We start from the raw sequence: 15,542 nt of genomic DNA, 5'->3' as shown, positions 1-15,542 counted from the left end.
CTGACGCACAAGGACTTGAGGATTCCTTATCCGATCTGTCCACACACCCCAAACTCAAATAAAATCGGTAACACCATGGAAGCACTTTACAAACTCTCAGGGATTATCCAAATGTTACTTGTAATTATTTTCCTGAGCAAATGGGTTGGTATCTTGGTATTGTCATGATCACACAAAGGGAATTGGTTTCCAAGGAACGTTCTATGAATTCTCTGCCATTGAAGGTATTGATGCCATTTTGGCTTTTCTTTGTTTGACAGGCAGCTCTCTGGCATTTCATCTCCCACAAGGATCTGGCAGGGCCCCTGGTTGATCCTGGCAGACACTTCCATCATTTCAGGAATGTGCTGCTCTGTTCACACCACCACACATTTATGGATGGTGTTCAGACTTGATTTGACCTCAAATAAGAACACATCTTCAAATGCTCCATGTTAAAGCACATCACAGTGGGTAAGACCCTCCTTCCAGAAAGAGGAAGCCCAAGTTCCACATTGTCACAACCATATGGAAAAATATATACTGCTTTCTCATTGACATGTGCATCATTCGCCCAAGCGAGATGTGAACAGCACTAGAGTAAAGCTTCTAAAGAAAGGACAGGAGGAAAATGTTGGGGCAGAAGGTAAGAGGGTGCACAGAGGTTTTTCTGCCTCCTTCTTAGGTTCATATCTCTTCAGATAAGGCAGTTAGCCTGTTATCCCTCTTCTCAGGCTTTCCTAAAAGTGTATCCTCCTAACTTTCCAGCCTCTTCCCTAGGCAGTCCTTCCTGGTCTCTACTCATTCCTCCTTCCCTGTTCCCTGCTACTTTAGCCTTCAGTTGCAGGAGAGCCAAGTTCTTGTCTGGTGTACTCCTGTATTCTCAGTGCTGAGCATAATGCCTTGCACTTAGTAGATGCTCACTAAATATTTTCAAATGAGTGAGTGAATGAATGAATTACTGACAGACTATTTCCTGAATGCAACACAGACTTTCAAAGAATTCATTCTCATACCCAGAGCTACCCACCATCACTATAGCTTTTTCTGGAATAAGATTTGTAGCCCTACCAGAACTCCAAACCCAAGGATCCCCTTTCCTTTTTAAGGGGCTGCCCAAGGATCAAGGGCTGCCTTGATCCAAGGGATCCAAGGATTCCAAGGGCTTCCTTGGAATCAATTTTCATGCAAGCATCTGTCTCCAGATTCTCCTTTGTTCTTCCAGCCACCTTATAACCAAAAGAATTATAGATCTGGCCAGAGGGTATTTTCCCAGCCCTCTTCAAGGGACCTGTGCATCCATTCCAAACACTTTGACTTTCTGGGAAATCTTCCCAGTATTTCTCCTCCATTGGAAAATCAAAAATCATGTAAGAGTTCTAATTCCAAAAGGTCATTACCACTGGAGAGTAAAGTAACTCATTTTTGAGCCTCAGTTCCCCTTTTGCTGAGGGCACTGCAATAATATTGAAAAGATTCAGTAAAATAATGCACAAGAAAAGATGTAGGTACAAGATTCATTACAAAAAAAAAAATTGAGAAGCGGCAGGTCACACTTGAATAATTATAACTCCCATTTCCAGAGTTCACTGACATTCCTATCCAGGGACCAGCAAAGCAAGAACGATGCAGGAGTTGCCACCAAAAACGGAAGTGTGGAAGAGTGGACAGATGAAGGCCTTTATGGAACATGGAAACTGACCGCACAGCCAAGAGGCAAAGGCCTAGCATGGGAGGGGGCAGAGACTGACACAATCAAGCAGTTCTCCATCCCCGAGATCAGGGCTGAAAGGAACCTGGAGCAGTCTGTAAATAATTCTCAAAGGCTGGGACCTGGAGAAAGAGCCTGCAGGAACCTCATTATGCCTCCTTGTATTTCATATCCAGGTCATCTTGCCTGCCTTCCCACAGTCCCTGCATTTGACATGGGTACTGATCTCAGAGAACATCAACCACCCCCACTATGTCCCTAATTTCCTCGTACATCAGTCTGTATACCATCTATGCCTGAGTGGCCTGGACCAAGATTTACACAGTTCAGAATCTGGTCCCAATTTTATATCCAAACAACCAAACCAATGCTGTTTTATACCAATTAATGCTTTACTACCACTTTGCAGTGGAAGAATCTGTTTTGTATTCCAGACTTCCTGGGGGTGCTAAAAAGAGGGAAATACGCTAACCCAGCAATAATCCACAGATCTAATTACCTGGGAATTCACAAAAGAATGCACCTGGCCTGTGCAGTACACCTGAGTGTCTGCAATCGCTTAGATCACAACAAACATTAAAAGTAATGAATCAGGGCTATCAACAAGAGAAAGGACCTCATGGAAAAGCATAGCTCCCTGCAAAGAATGACTTTACTGAGAACAAGTGACCCACAAATTCTCTGGTGAGGGTAGAAACATAGAAAAAATTAATTTCTTTTCCATTGTTTCTGTCTTATGGAATTATTATGGAGTCTATTGATGAGTGAAATGATCATTAAAAGGCCAAGCTGTGATGAATTGAATATCAGGCACACTTAACATTGGAAGCAATCTCCAACAATGTCAAATCTATCAGTTTTATTTTAGGATTGTGGAAACTGAGACGAGGCATTCCTGTTCTGGCCTGGGGTCTCACAGAGGAACCATGATGGGAATGCTGGAATCCAAGCCCAGGCATCTTCAAACATTCTTCTCAGTGCTGAGGCCACGTCTGCTTACACAGTGATATCAGCAAGAGAAATGTCCTTGTACCCGCAGAAGAATGAAAAGAAAACGTTTGCCTCGAGTTGTCACTCCCTGCCATTTACGGTTGTGTGCACATACTGTATTATATCAACGACATTGCCACACTCAGGGAGTCCCTGCTCTACTCCCCAGCGTCAGCCAGGAGGCTCACTTCCTCTAGACGCCGCCCCCCAAACCCTGGAAAAGGCAGCCTTATCCGTGAACTAATCATCACTTTCTCAGTGCCTATACACACTTCCCCATCACCTAATTTTGAAAACGGAGAACGATTCTTGAATTTTAGCTGTGAATCATTGAAAATGATTCCTGAGATTCAAGTTCATATAATAAAAACATTTAATGACAAATACCTACTTTGTGCCAGGCAAGACAGGACATGTGCTTTTATGTCATCTAATCACATAGCAGTCTTGGTAGATAAGTATCATCAGCTCCATTTCACAGGTGAGAAAAACAAGGCACTGCATTAGGAAACCTTTCCTATATATTGCAACCTTAGTTGTTATTTCCTTGATACTTTCTCTGTTACTTTAAAAATCTGGCTCCCTATATTTTCTGACTTCATTTCCTAGTGGAATTTCCATGAGCAGGAAAGTCCAAAGCTGTAAATACTTCCATCTCTGCCCAGTGCGGAGGAGCCTCCAGCTACCCAGGGAAGAGGAGGACCTGGGCCCAGCTTTCCTTCTGCTCTGATTTAGCAGGGACCATAGGCAAAGCGCTGGGCCTTGTTTCCTCATCAGCAGCATGAAGGACTTGGACCTGGTGATCTTTAAGCTCCTTTCCAGCTCCAGATTTCTGTGATCAGCTTCCAAATGCTACCAGCCGGTTGTAAAGCCCTGTAGATATACAGCCCCTCTGCCTTTCCAATGTGTTTGCTTTCTTCTTCCCTCAACCCCTTTCTATTTAATGAGCATTGGCTGGAGCACAACCTGCCGGTCTCCTCAGTCCATTTAGCCTGATCCTAGGTCCCTCGCTGGACTATTTTTAACATAGGAACTTTTTTTCACCACAAATTTGCTTCTACTTTTTAAAACACCCGACTCCAGTTCAGTCCAGGCTACAGAGATTCTTCTAATATACCCTTGTATCCTTCCATGGATCTTAACTGAGCACAACCACTTTCTAATGCTCCTCCCAAAAGGGGAACCAAGGCACAATGGGCAGGGATGGGGAAAAGAAAGCACAGGGAATAGGAACATTAAACTTCATTACAAGATAAATATCATATCATATTCACCACAGAAACAGACAGAGAAGTTAAAATTCAAGCTTGTCCTGGGTATGTGCATTTCGACGCAAGTGTGCAGTTCCAACCTTTAAAATACTTCTAATATCTGTGTTCTGGATTTACTTCCTCGTATGATACACTTAACATAGAAGAATATTTTTCACAATATCATCATCTCGCTTCATGAAATTCTTTGACTTATTTGTATTTGGACATTTATAGTTTCTTTGGATATCCAGACCACAAGTGACATTGCCGTGAAATGATTTTAAGAAACTGAGAACAGATTAGTACCTACCCCTACCCTACGCGCACTTAAATCCAAGTGTGTGGAGCCCCTGAGGGTACACAGTTCAAGCCAGTGTGGAGGGCTGGTGGAACCTGTGGCGCTGGCTTCTTTGTGAGCTCCCATCACTGGGGGTCCACCTGGTCTCACCATGAACTCCCAAGCCTTTCGCCACTAACCCTAAATTTCCCCTAATTGTAACAAGCCTTGGAAAATTTGTAATGTTATATCTGAGGCTGATTATTCCACACTGACACTCAGAATTTTCTAGAGCATGACAGATTTCATGAAGCGTTTGAACAGCTCTGTGTCCCACAGGAAGAAAGACAATTTCCAAGCCGTGCCAGGACAGAGTACGGGGGGCATCCCACAGTTTTTCTGAAGGAAACAATTCTGTTGATTGGAATAGTATTTTGCAAATGCCTCCTTAGTTTTCATAGGTTGCAGCTTTTTTTAATGTCTTAACATCCGTTTTACATTTATCTTTGTTGATGTTGCTGTTTTTAAGTGGAACTAATAATCAAGCCTTTTAGGGCAAATTCATTGTTCTGGATACAACTGTTCTCCAACCAACTCCACACAACTACCTTCCCACTATGAGGTGGGAAGAAAAGTTTTCAGTTCCTTTCATTATTCCTCCTTTGTCAGAAATCCACTGGTGTGTTTTTGATTTCCAGAGAGAAAAGAGAGTGTGTTTATTGTTTTGTCTTTATTTTTAGACTGTGTTCTTCAATTCTTCTGCTAACAGTGTATATTGTTATAGCAATCTCAAGTTCTAATTTATTTATTGTTAAGATGCTAATTATGCATTTGCCTTGTTTTTATTGAAACTAAATAAGAATAAAGTTAACTTAGAATGCTTACGAATAGCCCATTGAGCTCCAAATGTTAAATCAAGTCTTGCCAGGGAGCAGGACAGAAGCCTTGTTAGGATCTCACATTCAGGGATGAGGTGGCAGCATCTGACTTATTCTGATGGCTGCTTTTAGTAACATGGTGCAACCACCAATCCTGTTGAAGCACAGGAAGGCCTGAGTCCCCTAATCAAGTCCCACCTGCCTGTGGACAGCAGCAACAGTGCTATGGTCAAAGTGCGGGATATCAGTTGCCAATCTTTGCAATGAGTGTCATAAGGGACCCATGTCACTAGCTGCCTTCTACAAAAAAGCCACCATTAAATCAGAATGTCAGAGCTGAATGGAACTTGGAGGACCACTTGGCCCTGATCCCCACTTTACCTTTGAGGAAACTGAAGCCCAGAAAAGGGAAATGACAGTCACAAACACTTAGCAGGTCAGTCGAATAGCCAAAAGTAAAACCTTGACCTCCTAACTTCTAAATAATTCTCTTTCCAAAATTAGCCCCAAAGCCACAACTGCATGTGGCTGCAGAGGACCCGCCCTCATCATTTTTCACTTCCAGCTGTGGAATTTTAAAGGCCTCTGCTTATAAGCCTTCTGCCATATACCTAGTTGTAAGCTGAGTACTTCACTCACATGATCTCATTTAATTCTCATAACTCCCTTAAAAGTAGGCATTACTACACACAATTCAGCTATGGAGCAGGGAGCTCAGTAACCCCTGAGATCAGAGGACTGTTAAGTAGCCCATCCAGGATGTATTCCAGAGTCTTCTCTCCCAAGCCAAATTGTCTGACCCACTCCCTCTATCTATCTCATGCTGCTTTGCTCATTTCTTTCCTGCCTGAGCCTACACCTCATAACCTTCCTCCCTGACCATCAAACTCTTGACAGTGAGTTCAGGCAGCAACCGAAAACTTCACACCTCAAAGGAGGGGCCTCTTTGTAGTGCCAGGAAGTAAGTGACTGACAGGTCCAGCAACTCCTGGCGATCCCATTTCTCTTATGCTATTGGTATAAGATGGGTATGTGATCCCATTCTGGCCAATGAGAAGTAAAGAGGAAAATTCTCAGCTTCTACTTATGATACTGATATGAACATGGAATATCTGGAGCTCAGGCAACTACACTGCAAATAACCACAAGAGCAAAAGGCCAATATAGTGTGAGGTATGATGGCACACCCCTATAACTCCAGCACTGAGGAAAGCTGAGGCAGGAGAATCTCAAGTTCAAGTCCCACCTGGGTAATTTAGTGAAACCCTGTCTTGATCTAAAACACATAAAAGAGCTGGAGATATGTATCAGTGATAGAGGTCTCCTGGGTTGGATTCCTTGTACCACAAAACAAACAACAAAAACCAATATAGTGAAGATGGAGGCACATGATTATTAGAAAAATCATGGCTCCTGGGTGTTTGAAGATGTTACTAAGCCATAACACCAACCTAAAACTGTCTACATCCGTATCTCTTGCCATTTTCCAAAATTAACTATGTGTTGCCTAGAAGCATTCTTCATGATCTGAGTGGTTTATTCAGAGCCGTGTTCTTTGAAAGTAGCTGTTGGCCAACCCCATGTCCACTCTTGCCTTCTTGGTGAGCCACAGAGAAGCTGGAGTCACAGCAGGCTTTAACCTCAGTGATTCTCAGAACCACTGGACATGTCTTGAAGTACTTGTCAAACATTAACTGATTATCATTTTGGACATGTATGGATCTTTTATTAAGAAAAATCAATCCTGCTTCTCTGAGGGTAAAATTTAAATATAGGAATACGCATATGTGCTGTCATATAAAAAAGTAATTGTTTTATACCTGGATTGGTACATCACAAGATTACTCAGTAGTGAACAGCAAGTTGTGAGGTGTTCAATCAGAACCCAGGTTTTAGTCCTTCAGGTTTCACCAGGGCCATCTAGTTCACAAATAGCTCAGTCTGCAGATTGCCCAAAAAGGAAGAAAAGGTGATGTTTCAGTCTCTACAAGGGACCCATCCCTGAAAGGTTCTCTTCCCAAACCTATGATTTTTTTTTTCCTCTGTCTCACTAACAGCATATCCTAGGATTCATTTGAACACATACATGGTTGGCTTTCGTCAATATTTGCTGTTTGGTTCAATCTTATTTTGAGACTGTACTATAGCACTTTATGACATGGAAAACTTTTCTAATGCTCTTCACTCTATGCCTGCTATCCCTGAATTGCCTTTTATTCAATCAATAAACATAGGTATGTGCTGACCATTCTGTTAAGAATTTAGAACTAGTGTCTGAAAGGGTTGGGCCATTTGCTCTGTTTTTTTCGAGTGATAGCACAATAGAAGCAATTTCATTATAAGGAAGTTATGGTATCTGAAACAGGATAAAAGAAATAAACATAGGAACCATTCATGATGGCTCATGTTTGTAACCCCAGAATTTTAGGAGGCTGAGGCTGAAGGACTGCAAGTTCAAGCTCAATCTGGATAATTTAATGTCTTAATAAGCCCCTCGCTCAAAAATTAAAAGATAAAAAGTTAAAAAGCCTACGGATGTAGCTGATTGTGAAGGCCCTGGGTTCCATGCTCAGTAACACCAAAAAACAAAAAGAAAAAAGAAGAATTTTAAGTAATTTTTCTGTACCAGGCTAAATTTCTAAATCTTAAAAACAATTACAATAAATTGTGCCATTCTCCTGTTACATGGACCTTCCACCCATAAATTGAGCCTATGCTTTCTATTCATTCAAAAATTCCACAGCCTTCCACACCCAAAAGCACATAAACACATGCTGCTCCAGAACTATCCTCACCTCTGCTGTGAGGGCCTGCAATCTGAACCCGTGCAGGTGCAGTAATCTTCTCTACACCTCATACTGACATGTCCTGAGAATTCTTTTTCAGACATGATGGGAGTCGAAGAACCTATTCTGTAGCTGAATTGAGGTCCCCACCTACTTTTTGGGGGATCACCCCAGACCCTATCCTCCTATTCATAGCCAAAGATTTCATCACTAGCCCTGGGAAAGGAAGCCAGAACTGCCAATCCCCAAGACAATGACGCACAGAAAATATCTAACTTAAATATTGAAATACAATATCATACTCCTTGAGCTGGTTCCTCCTCTGTGGACATGGACTAAGAGGGAGTTGCAACTCCCTTGCTATTTGGAATTTTTTTTTTTTCATATTCATCTGGTCTTTTGGGACAAAACTAGGCAACAAGATGAGACAATGTCTAGTGTAAATCCCACTAGAAAGAGACACACTACAAAGCCTGTGAGCTTATTCAGGGCCCAGGGCTCGTTTCTTATTAATTTTTGTATCCTCCATCACTAGAATAGTACCCAGTGCAAAACAGGTACCCAGTAAATGTGTGTGTGATAAGTAAATGGATAGGCTTTGTTATTATCATCTTTTCTATTCTCATCCTCTCCATCACATACAGGTCGATCTAACTAACTTTTACATTTCATTTGAGATATGGTAGGTAAAGAAATACAGTCTAATAAAATACGATATTCTGGTCTAGTTTTTAAGATCAGAGCTACAAAAATATGATAAAATGTAGAGCTGTGTTTAAATGACATGTTTTTTTCAACTTGCATCTTAAAAACCCTGGAATGAAAATTTAAATTGGGGATCTCAACCTTGTCAAAGAGGGAATTATTAGATGCCCATTTAATAGGCCCCCAAAGTGAGAACCTCACTTGGAAGACACCCCCACTTTGCTTGGACATCTTAGAACTCCCACAGTGAACAAACCCATAGACAAAAGCACCTGATTTTCCAATCGAGCATTGTATTTGTCAGAGTGGTTGATTGGGGTAGCACTGACAGCAATTTTATCACATTTAACATTTGTTCATTTCACACTTCAGACTCTCTCTCGATCGCAGAATTTGTTTCATTGGCATTTGTCATATCTCGGCTATCTTCTTTCACCACTTTGTAGATGGTGGCTTTTTTAGGCGACTTTTTCTGAGCTGGTTTTTTTTTTTCCTAGGATGCCAATCCAATCTGGTATTTCAAAATGCCAACACCATTGGCCCTGCTGGAAACCGATTAAACAATTTCTATGCCTAACAGCTCTTTTCAAGTTGCTGAGTTTTTGATTTTCATTTCTTAAGGCTAAATTTTCACACACACAAAAATTGCCCACTCTTTGCATGCAAATGAAGCAGTTTAGAAATGGAAATTCAAGCACAGTGAGCCCTGCATTAATTTACAAATCCATGGCATATTTAAAATATTTTTTCAAATTGCTTCACACGTTTTGGGTGTGTGACACATCGCCATTTAACTTAGTCAAAGTTATTTTGCTGATAAACTTTAGATAACTCCAAAGAAGGCATCTTTGGGAGAACCAAGAGAGGACTCTGTTTTTTAGTCCATTATTTCCTTTTTCATTAAAATAAAATGTGATCAACTTGGGTGAGCTAGTGCTGAAGGCAGGAGTTCCTCACTCAGATGAGAAACTTGAGTGAATGGAAGAGGGAAGTGGAATCAGTGTGCTTGTAGGAAAAGGCTATGGAAGTACAAAGGTGCATGTCACCAACTTTTCAACCACTTCCTGTCTAGCTCCCATAAGGACAGAACTCCATGTATGTCCACACCCCGGAGCATGTAGTCATGAGTACTCAGCAAAGTGAATCCTAGATCTCTGTTGAATACTTGCAAAGAAAGAATGTACATTTGATTCAAATTTGGCTATTGAAGGAAAAACTTTTTTCTTATCTTTTCATTTTCTTAGACTGCATCAATGCCAGCACAGCAAGGCAAAATTCTCAAAGGTTTGCTTTCTCTTTTTAAAGGAAATCTTCCATTTATCAATTAGCCTATCCTCGAACAACTCAGATTCAAGACTTGAAAACTATAATGTGTCCTACCAGATAGAAATAAGACTGTGCTATTGGTATAGAGACATATAGTCCATGGAACAGAGTTAGATCTGAGAAGATCCACACATGTAGAAAATCTGATATTGCAAATAAGTGAAAAAAGAAAAAATGCTACAGTGATAGAGACAGTGAATCAGCAATAATTGAAAGGAGGGAGAGAGGGAGGGAGGGAAGTAAAAAAGAAAGGGAAAGGGAAGAAGGGAAAGGGGAAAAAGAAAAGGAAAGTCCTATGCAAAAGAAGGAAAAACACATGGAAAGAAGGACACAAGGAAAGAAGGAAGAGATTGAGGTGGGAGGGAGAGAGAAAGGAAGAGAAGTAAGAAGAAGAAAGAAAGGAGAGACAGAGACAGATAGAAGAGAGGAAACAGAATCTCCTCACACCACTCACTAAAATCAATTACAGCCTGGGGTAGTGGTGCCTGCCTGTAATCCCATCACTCAGGATGCTAATGTAGGAGGATCGCCATGATTTCGTGAGTTCAAGGCCAGCCTGGGCTACATAGTGAGTTTCAGGCCAGCCTGAACTACATAGCAAGACCTTGTCTCAAAAAACAGAAAAATTTTTTAAAAATTTAAAGCAAAAGAACAAAAAAATAAAATCAATTACAGATAGATAAAAGACATATGGAAGAGAATACATCATAATTTTTAAAAATTGCAGCCTTGGAATAGATAAGGAATCATTTAAAAATCACCAAAAAAAGAAATTATAAAGAAAACATACAGGTAGACTCAAACATTAATTTCTATTCATCAGAAGACCTAAAAAGAGAATCAAGAGACAAGACTCAAACTGAGAAGACATCTACAATTCCTATAATTAACAAAGAATTAATACTCATAAAACAAACAACTTCTACAAGTAAACAAGAAAAAGACAGCCCAGGCAGGGACAAATAATTCACAGGCAAAAGAGATGAAGAGACACTTCACAGATGACACAAAATGAATGCCCAGTAGCATATGGGGAAATGTTCACTAATAATCAGGAAGATGCATAATGAAGCCACGATGAGATATTATTTGCTCCCTTGAGGTAGGCAGAAAAAAATTTAAATCTGACAATATCAAATGTTAGGAGAATGTAAGAATAAGGATACAGAATAATGAGTACTCTCACGCACTGCTGCTGGGAGCCAAAACTGTGACTCTGCTGTGGAATCACTGAGTATTACCTAGTAAAATTGAACCTGTACATATCCACCCCCAACCACTCCCAGAGATAAAGCCACTCCCAGACACACACACACACACACACACACTTGCAAGAGAAATGCATGCCCATATTTACCAAGCAATATGTAAAAGAATATTCACAGTAGCATTGTTCTTCAAAGCAAAACAAGTCAACATCCACAAAGAGGGGAATGCATGAATGGATTGTGAGAGTCACACAATGGAATGTTAACCATCAACATGGTTAAGTCCAAAATGTACAACATTGAGAAATAAAAAGCAAGTCTTAGAAAGATGTGGAGTGACTTTATTTACCTAAAATTCTAAAACAAGCAAAAAAATCCACATAAGAAATTATTTAGGAATATCTAGACATAAAGAAAAGCAAAGGGGTAACTAACAAAAATCCAGGGTAGTGATTGCTTCTGGAGAGAAGGAGAAGGTATTACCATTTGGGGATGTCATACATAAGGCTTCAAAAATATCAGTACTACTCCTCTACCTATTGGGTTCATTTTTTATTACTCTTGAAATTGTACATAGGTGTTAGAAACACTCTTTCATAGTTATTAAATATTTATCATTATTTCAGTTTTAAAACAAACTGATGTACATGAGCAAATTAAGGGTAAAAACACTTAGCACCACCCTTCCCACCCCATCCTACTCAATCCAAAGACCATGTGGAATTCCTCAACATCACTTGGGAGGCACAGCAAACTACGAGTTGGTACAACAGCATTCTGAAAGCAGGTACAGGCTGATGCACAACTATGCTCACTCTTCTTGCGCTGGTGTTATTGTTATTGCTGCTGTTATCTGTTTTGCTCATTGTCTTTCTGCCATGTCATAAACCCGGAAAAGGCAGAGCTGATTGAGGGTTTTTTGACTTGATTCACCAGTTCTATTTTAATAGCTACTATCATGGGTGACATTCGAAAAGAAAGTCTCCCACAAAGAATCTTGCCCTGAAGTCCTAGTCAAGTAATTGATGTCAAGTCAATTAATGGAATTTTTCAAAGTTTTATGGCTTGTATCTAGATGTCTTCCCAAAGCCTTATGTGCTCATAGCTTTTGGGAGGTGGTTGAATCATGGATGTGTGATTCTGGATTAAGTGTGTGATAACTGATTAGTTTAGGGAAATTCTGGGTGTGACTGAATGGATTTACTGAAGACACAAGACCCACTTTGAGTGTGGGTGGCACCAAGCAATAGGCTTGTAGCCTGAATGGAATAAAAGGAAAAGGGAACCTCACTGCCTCCTGCCTGCTACACCCTGAACTGTTTCTCCTCTGCCATACCTTTCTGCCATGCTGCCCTGTCTTGGAACCAGCCAGCTATGGAGTAAAACTTCTACAAATTGTGAGCTAAAATAAACCTTTCTTCCTTTAACTCATGGGTGTCTGGTATTTTGTCCCAGCAGTGAGAAAATAACTAAGATGCAAGGGAAGCAGCTTTTATCTGGTACGTGTTTAGTCTGTGCTTGTTAGGCCCTGTGTTAGTTACTTTTCTCTCATTACTGATACAAAATACCCAACACCCAAAGTTAAAAGGGAAAACGTTTATTTGGCTTACAGTGCTTCAGTCCATAATCAGCTGGCTCCAAGGCAGGGTGGACGGCAAACAGGCATTGCAGAGAAGAAACAACATGGTGCGCACAAGGTAGCAAAAGCAACAAGGGGCATTAACAGCAACTTTCTACCCCTTATATCTTATTCATTCTACTTAGGGCGGGTAGTATTCACACCCTTAATCTTAGTGCCCTCAGGCCTAGCACTGTAGCATGAGTCAATCACACTCTAGATCCAGCCACCTTTGAAAATGCATGAGGCTCTGGGGGAACACCTAAATAAAAGCCATAACAGACCCTATAAATTTTCTTATGTGAGTCCAAGAAAATGATGGATATATATTTCCTCAAATCTTACATGCCCTTTTTGTAGCTATTTTAACATCTTTGAAATCATGATTAATTTGCGATCTATGGCATGACACAAGTTTGATAGCATGTTTTTTCTTAGCAGAAATACAAATAATGGTTAATTTAAAGGTGATAATTTCTTAGATTATCAAAGCATCATTTCCACAGAGATTCCCATCAATCAAAAAAGGAAACAAAGCAAAGATCCCAGAACATCCAGAGTATAGAATAGGCCCTAGAAGCTGGAATTCACTGTCTGAAACAACCCACACCTGAGCATGGCTCTCATGGGCAGGAAAGCAGAAGGTTCAGGAAGGAGAAAAGTTTCCATTGAACCAAAATGCTGATAAATGCTCACTTCAAGTTTTTGTGCATTCATTTCAAAACACCCCCACATAGAAAAGCATTACAGTCCAACTCTTAAGGACACTCTGCTAAACCCTCCTTTCAGGTAGTTCCTAGTGCACCTCAAAATATTGAGCTAAGAGGGCCAGGGATTTAGCTCAGTGGTTTCACTGCCTGCTGTGCAAGCGCAAGGACCCAAGTTCGATCCCCAGTACCAAAAAAATATATATATTGAGCTAAGAGAGACATGCAGGTAATGACAGGCATAGCATATGCAGCAAAGCTCAGCCATACCATCAGGACCAGTGAATGCCAGCAATGAGAACAAGAGCAAAGAAGGGCTGGAGATTTAGCTCAGTGGCGCTGCACCTGCCTGGCAAGTGCAAGGTCCTAAGTACGATTCCTGGTATTAGAAAAAAGAAAAGAATAAGAGCAAAGTTCACACAGCCATTTCCAAGATCTGAGAACCAGAGCATCCTCTCACTGCAGGTAAAAAAAAATAAGTGCATGTTACCCCTCCCTTTCCTTAAAGGCCAAGAGAATTAATAGCTACCACTTTTGGTTTATATTTTATTCCAAGAGGCTATTTCTGTACCTGCATATAGGACAAGCAATTGTAAAGCTTGAACAGAGAAGGCTCCAGTCTTCTGTATCTCATCAATTCAATGCATGAAGTTCATTCCACAAACCCTATGAGCAGACCCAGTACTGGGGCTCTCCATGGTCAGAGACGATGTCCAACAAGGTATATTTGACAGAGCTTCAACTCAGAAAATAATGCGTAGGGGACATTTTACCACCCACAATGCTGAGAGGATGAAAGAACCTCTCTATCAAAATCTCTGGTTAATAAAGAACAGATCATGTTGCCCAGGTGGTCTTGGACATGTGGTCTGACATGAGGGAAGCAGTCTAGGTGAATGAATGAGCAGGAATTCATAAGTCACCAAGATACCGAAACCCTATAGAACAGTCCATTTCTCTGTCTGTCTCCGTGTCTATGTATCTATCAGGTGTTTTTACCCCCTCCTTTCACACGCTAACCTTACCCTGTCTTAACTTTTATCTCAATAACAGTCACTAATGTTTAGTACTAGATTAAAGATTTACCAAATAATGTGAATATGTATCTTTTATATAAGGTTTTGTTTTGTTTTGTTTTGTTTTTGAGACAAGGTCTCACTTTGCAGTGCAAGCTGTCCTTGAACTCACTATGTAGCCCAGGCTGGCCTCAAACTCATGGCACCTACCTCAGCCTCCCAAGTGCTGGGATTACAGGCATGCACCACCATGCCATGCACATATATAAAGTTTCTAAAAGTTATTTGTTTTCTACAGATTCTTTGATTCTCTAAGAGCTATTTGATAGGTTGCAATTTAGGTATTACATGCTATATTTGTGGTATTAGACACCAAGTTCTTCCTGGGATATCAAGATGAGATTCTTTCTGTGTTCAGCAGGAATTATTTAAACTTATGGGAGGGGGCATCTACAATTTTCCATCCGCTCATGTCAAAGCCTCTTTAGACTAAGTCTAACTAGAAGGGGCCCATGTTCACTTGGTTTGATGTTATGAGTAGAGCCAAACCAAACACCATGTGCATGTGGTATTCACTAAGTACAGAGTATTTAGAGTTTAAGCAGGCTTGATCAGAACAGAAGGGAAGAGTGGGAATTGATCGTCACATATTTGGGTTTGGATTAAGAACAGGACAATATTCTGACCTACCCTGGTCCAAATTGATGAGATTCAACCTACTTAAAATCAAGGGCTAAATAACTGGTATCCCACATCCCTAAGGGACATCAAGATATGATTCTTACCACTTCCCTTAAAGGAATCTTTGACAGAGAAAGAAAAATGTAGGTAAAACATGAGACCAATGCTGAGCACCTGTTTGCCACCTGGTTGTATTTTCTTTCTACATCATGGAATTGAGTGGTAAAAAGAGATACTATGTCATAGTTGACTTTCCTCTGCCCTGATATGTGATCGTTTCCTGCATGGTAGTTTTATTCTTATTTGGCATTTGGGTTTTTAAATGACTCATAGATTAATGCTTCAATGCTGCATGTGTAATTGTCTTGGCAGAAGAAGATGTCTTTGTTCTTGCCCACTCACCTTTT

This window comes from Heterocephalus glaber, unplaced genomic scaffold (genome assembly GCF_053883595.1).
Source record: "Heterocephalus glaber isolate CG9 unplaced genomic scaffold, H.glaber_assembly_v1.0 deba00000331, whole genome shotgun sequence".
NCBI lineage: Eukaryota > Metazoa > Chordata > Mammalia > Rodentia > Bathyergidae > Heterocephalus > Heterocephalus glaber.
The sequence above is the reverse complement of the archived record's forward strand: the minus strand, read 5'-3'. Positions refer to the sequence as shown.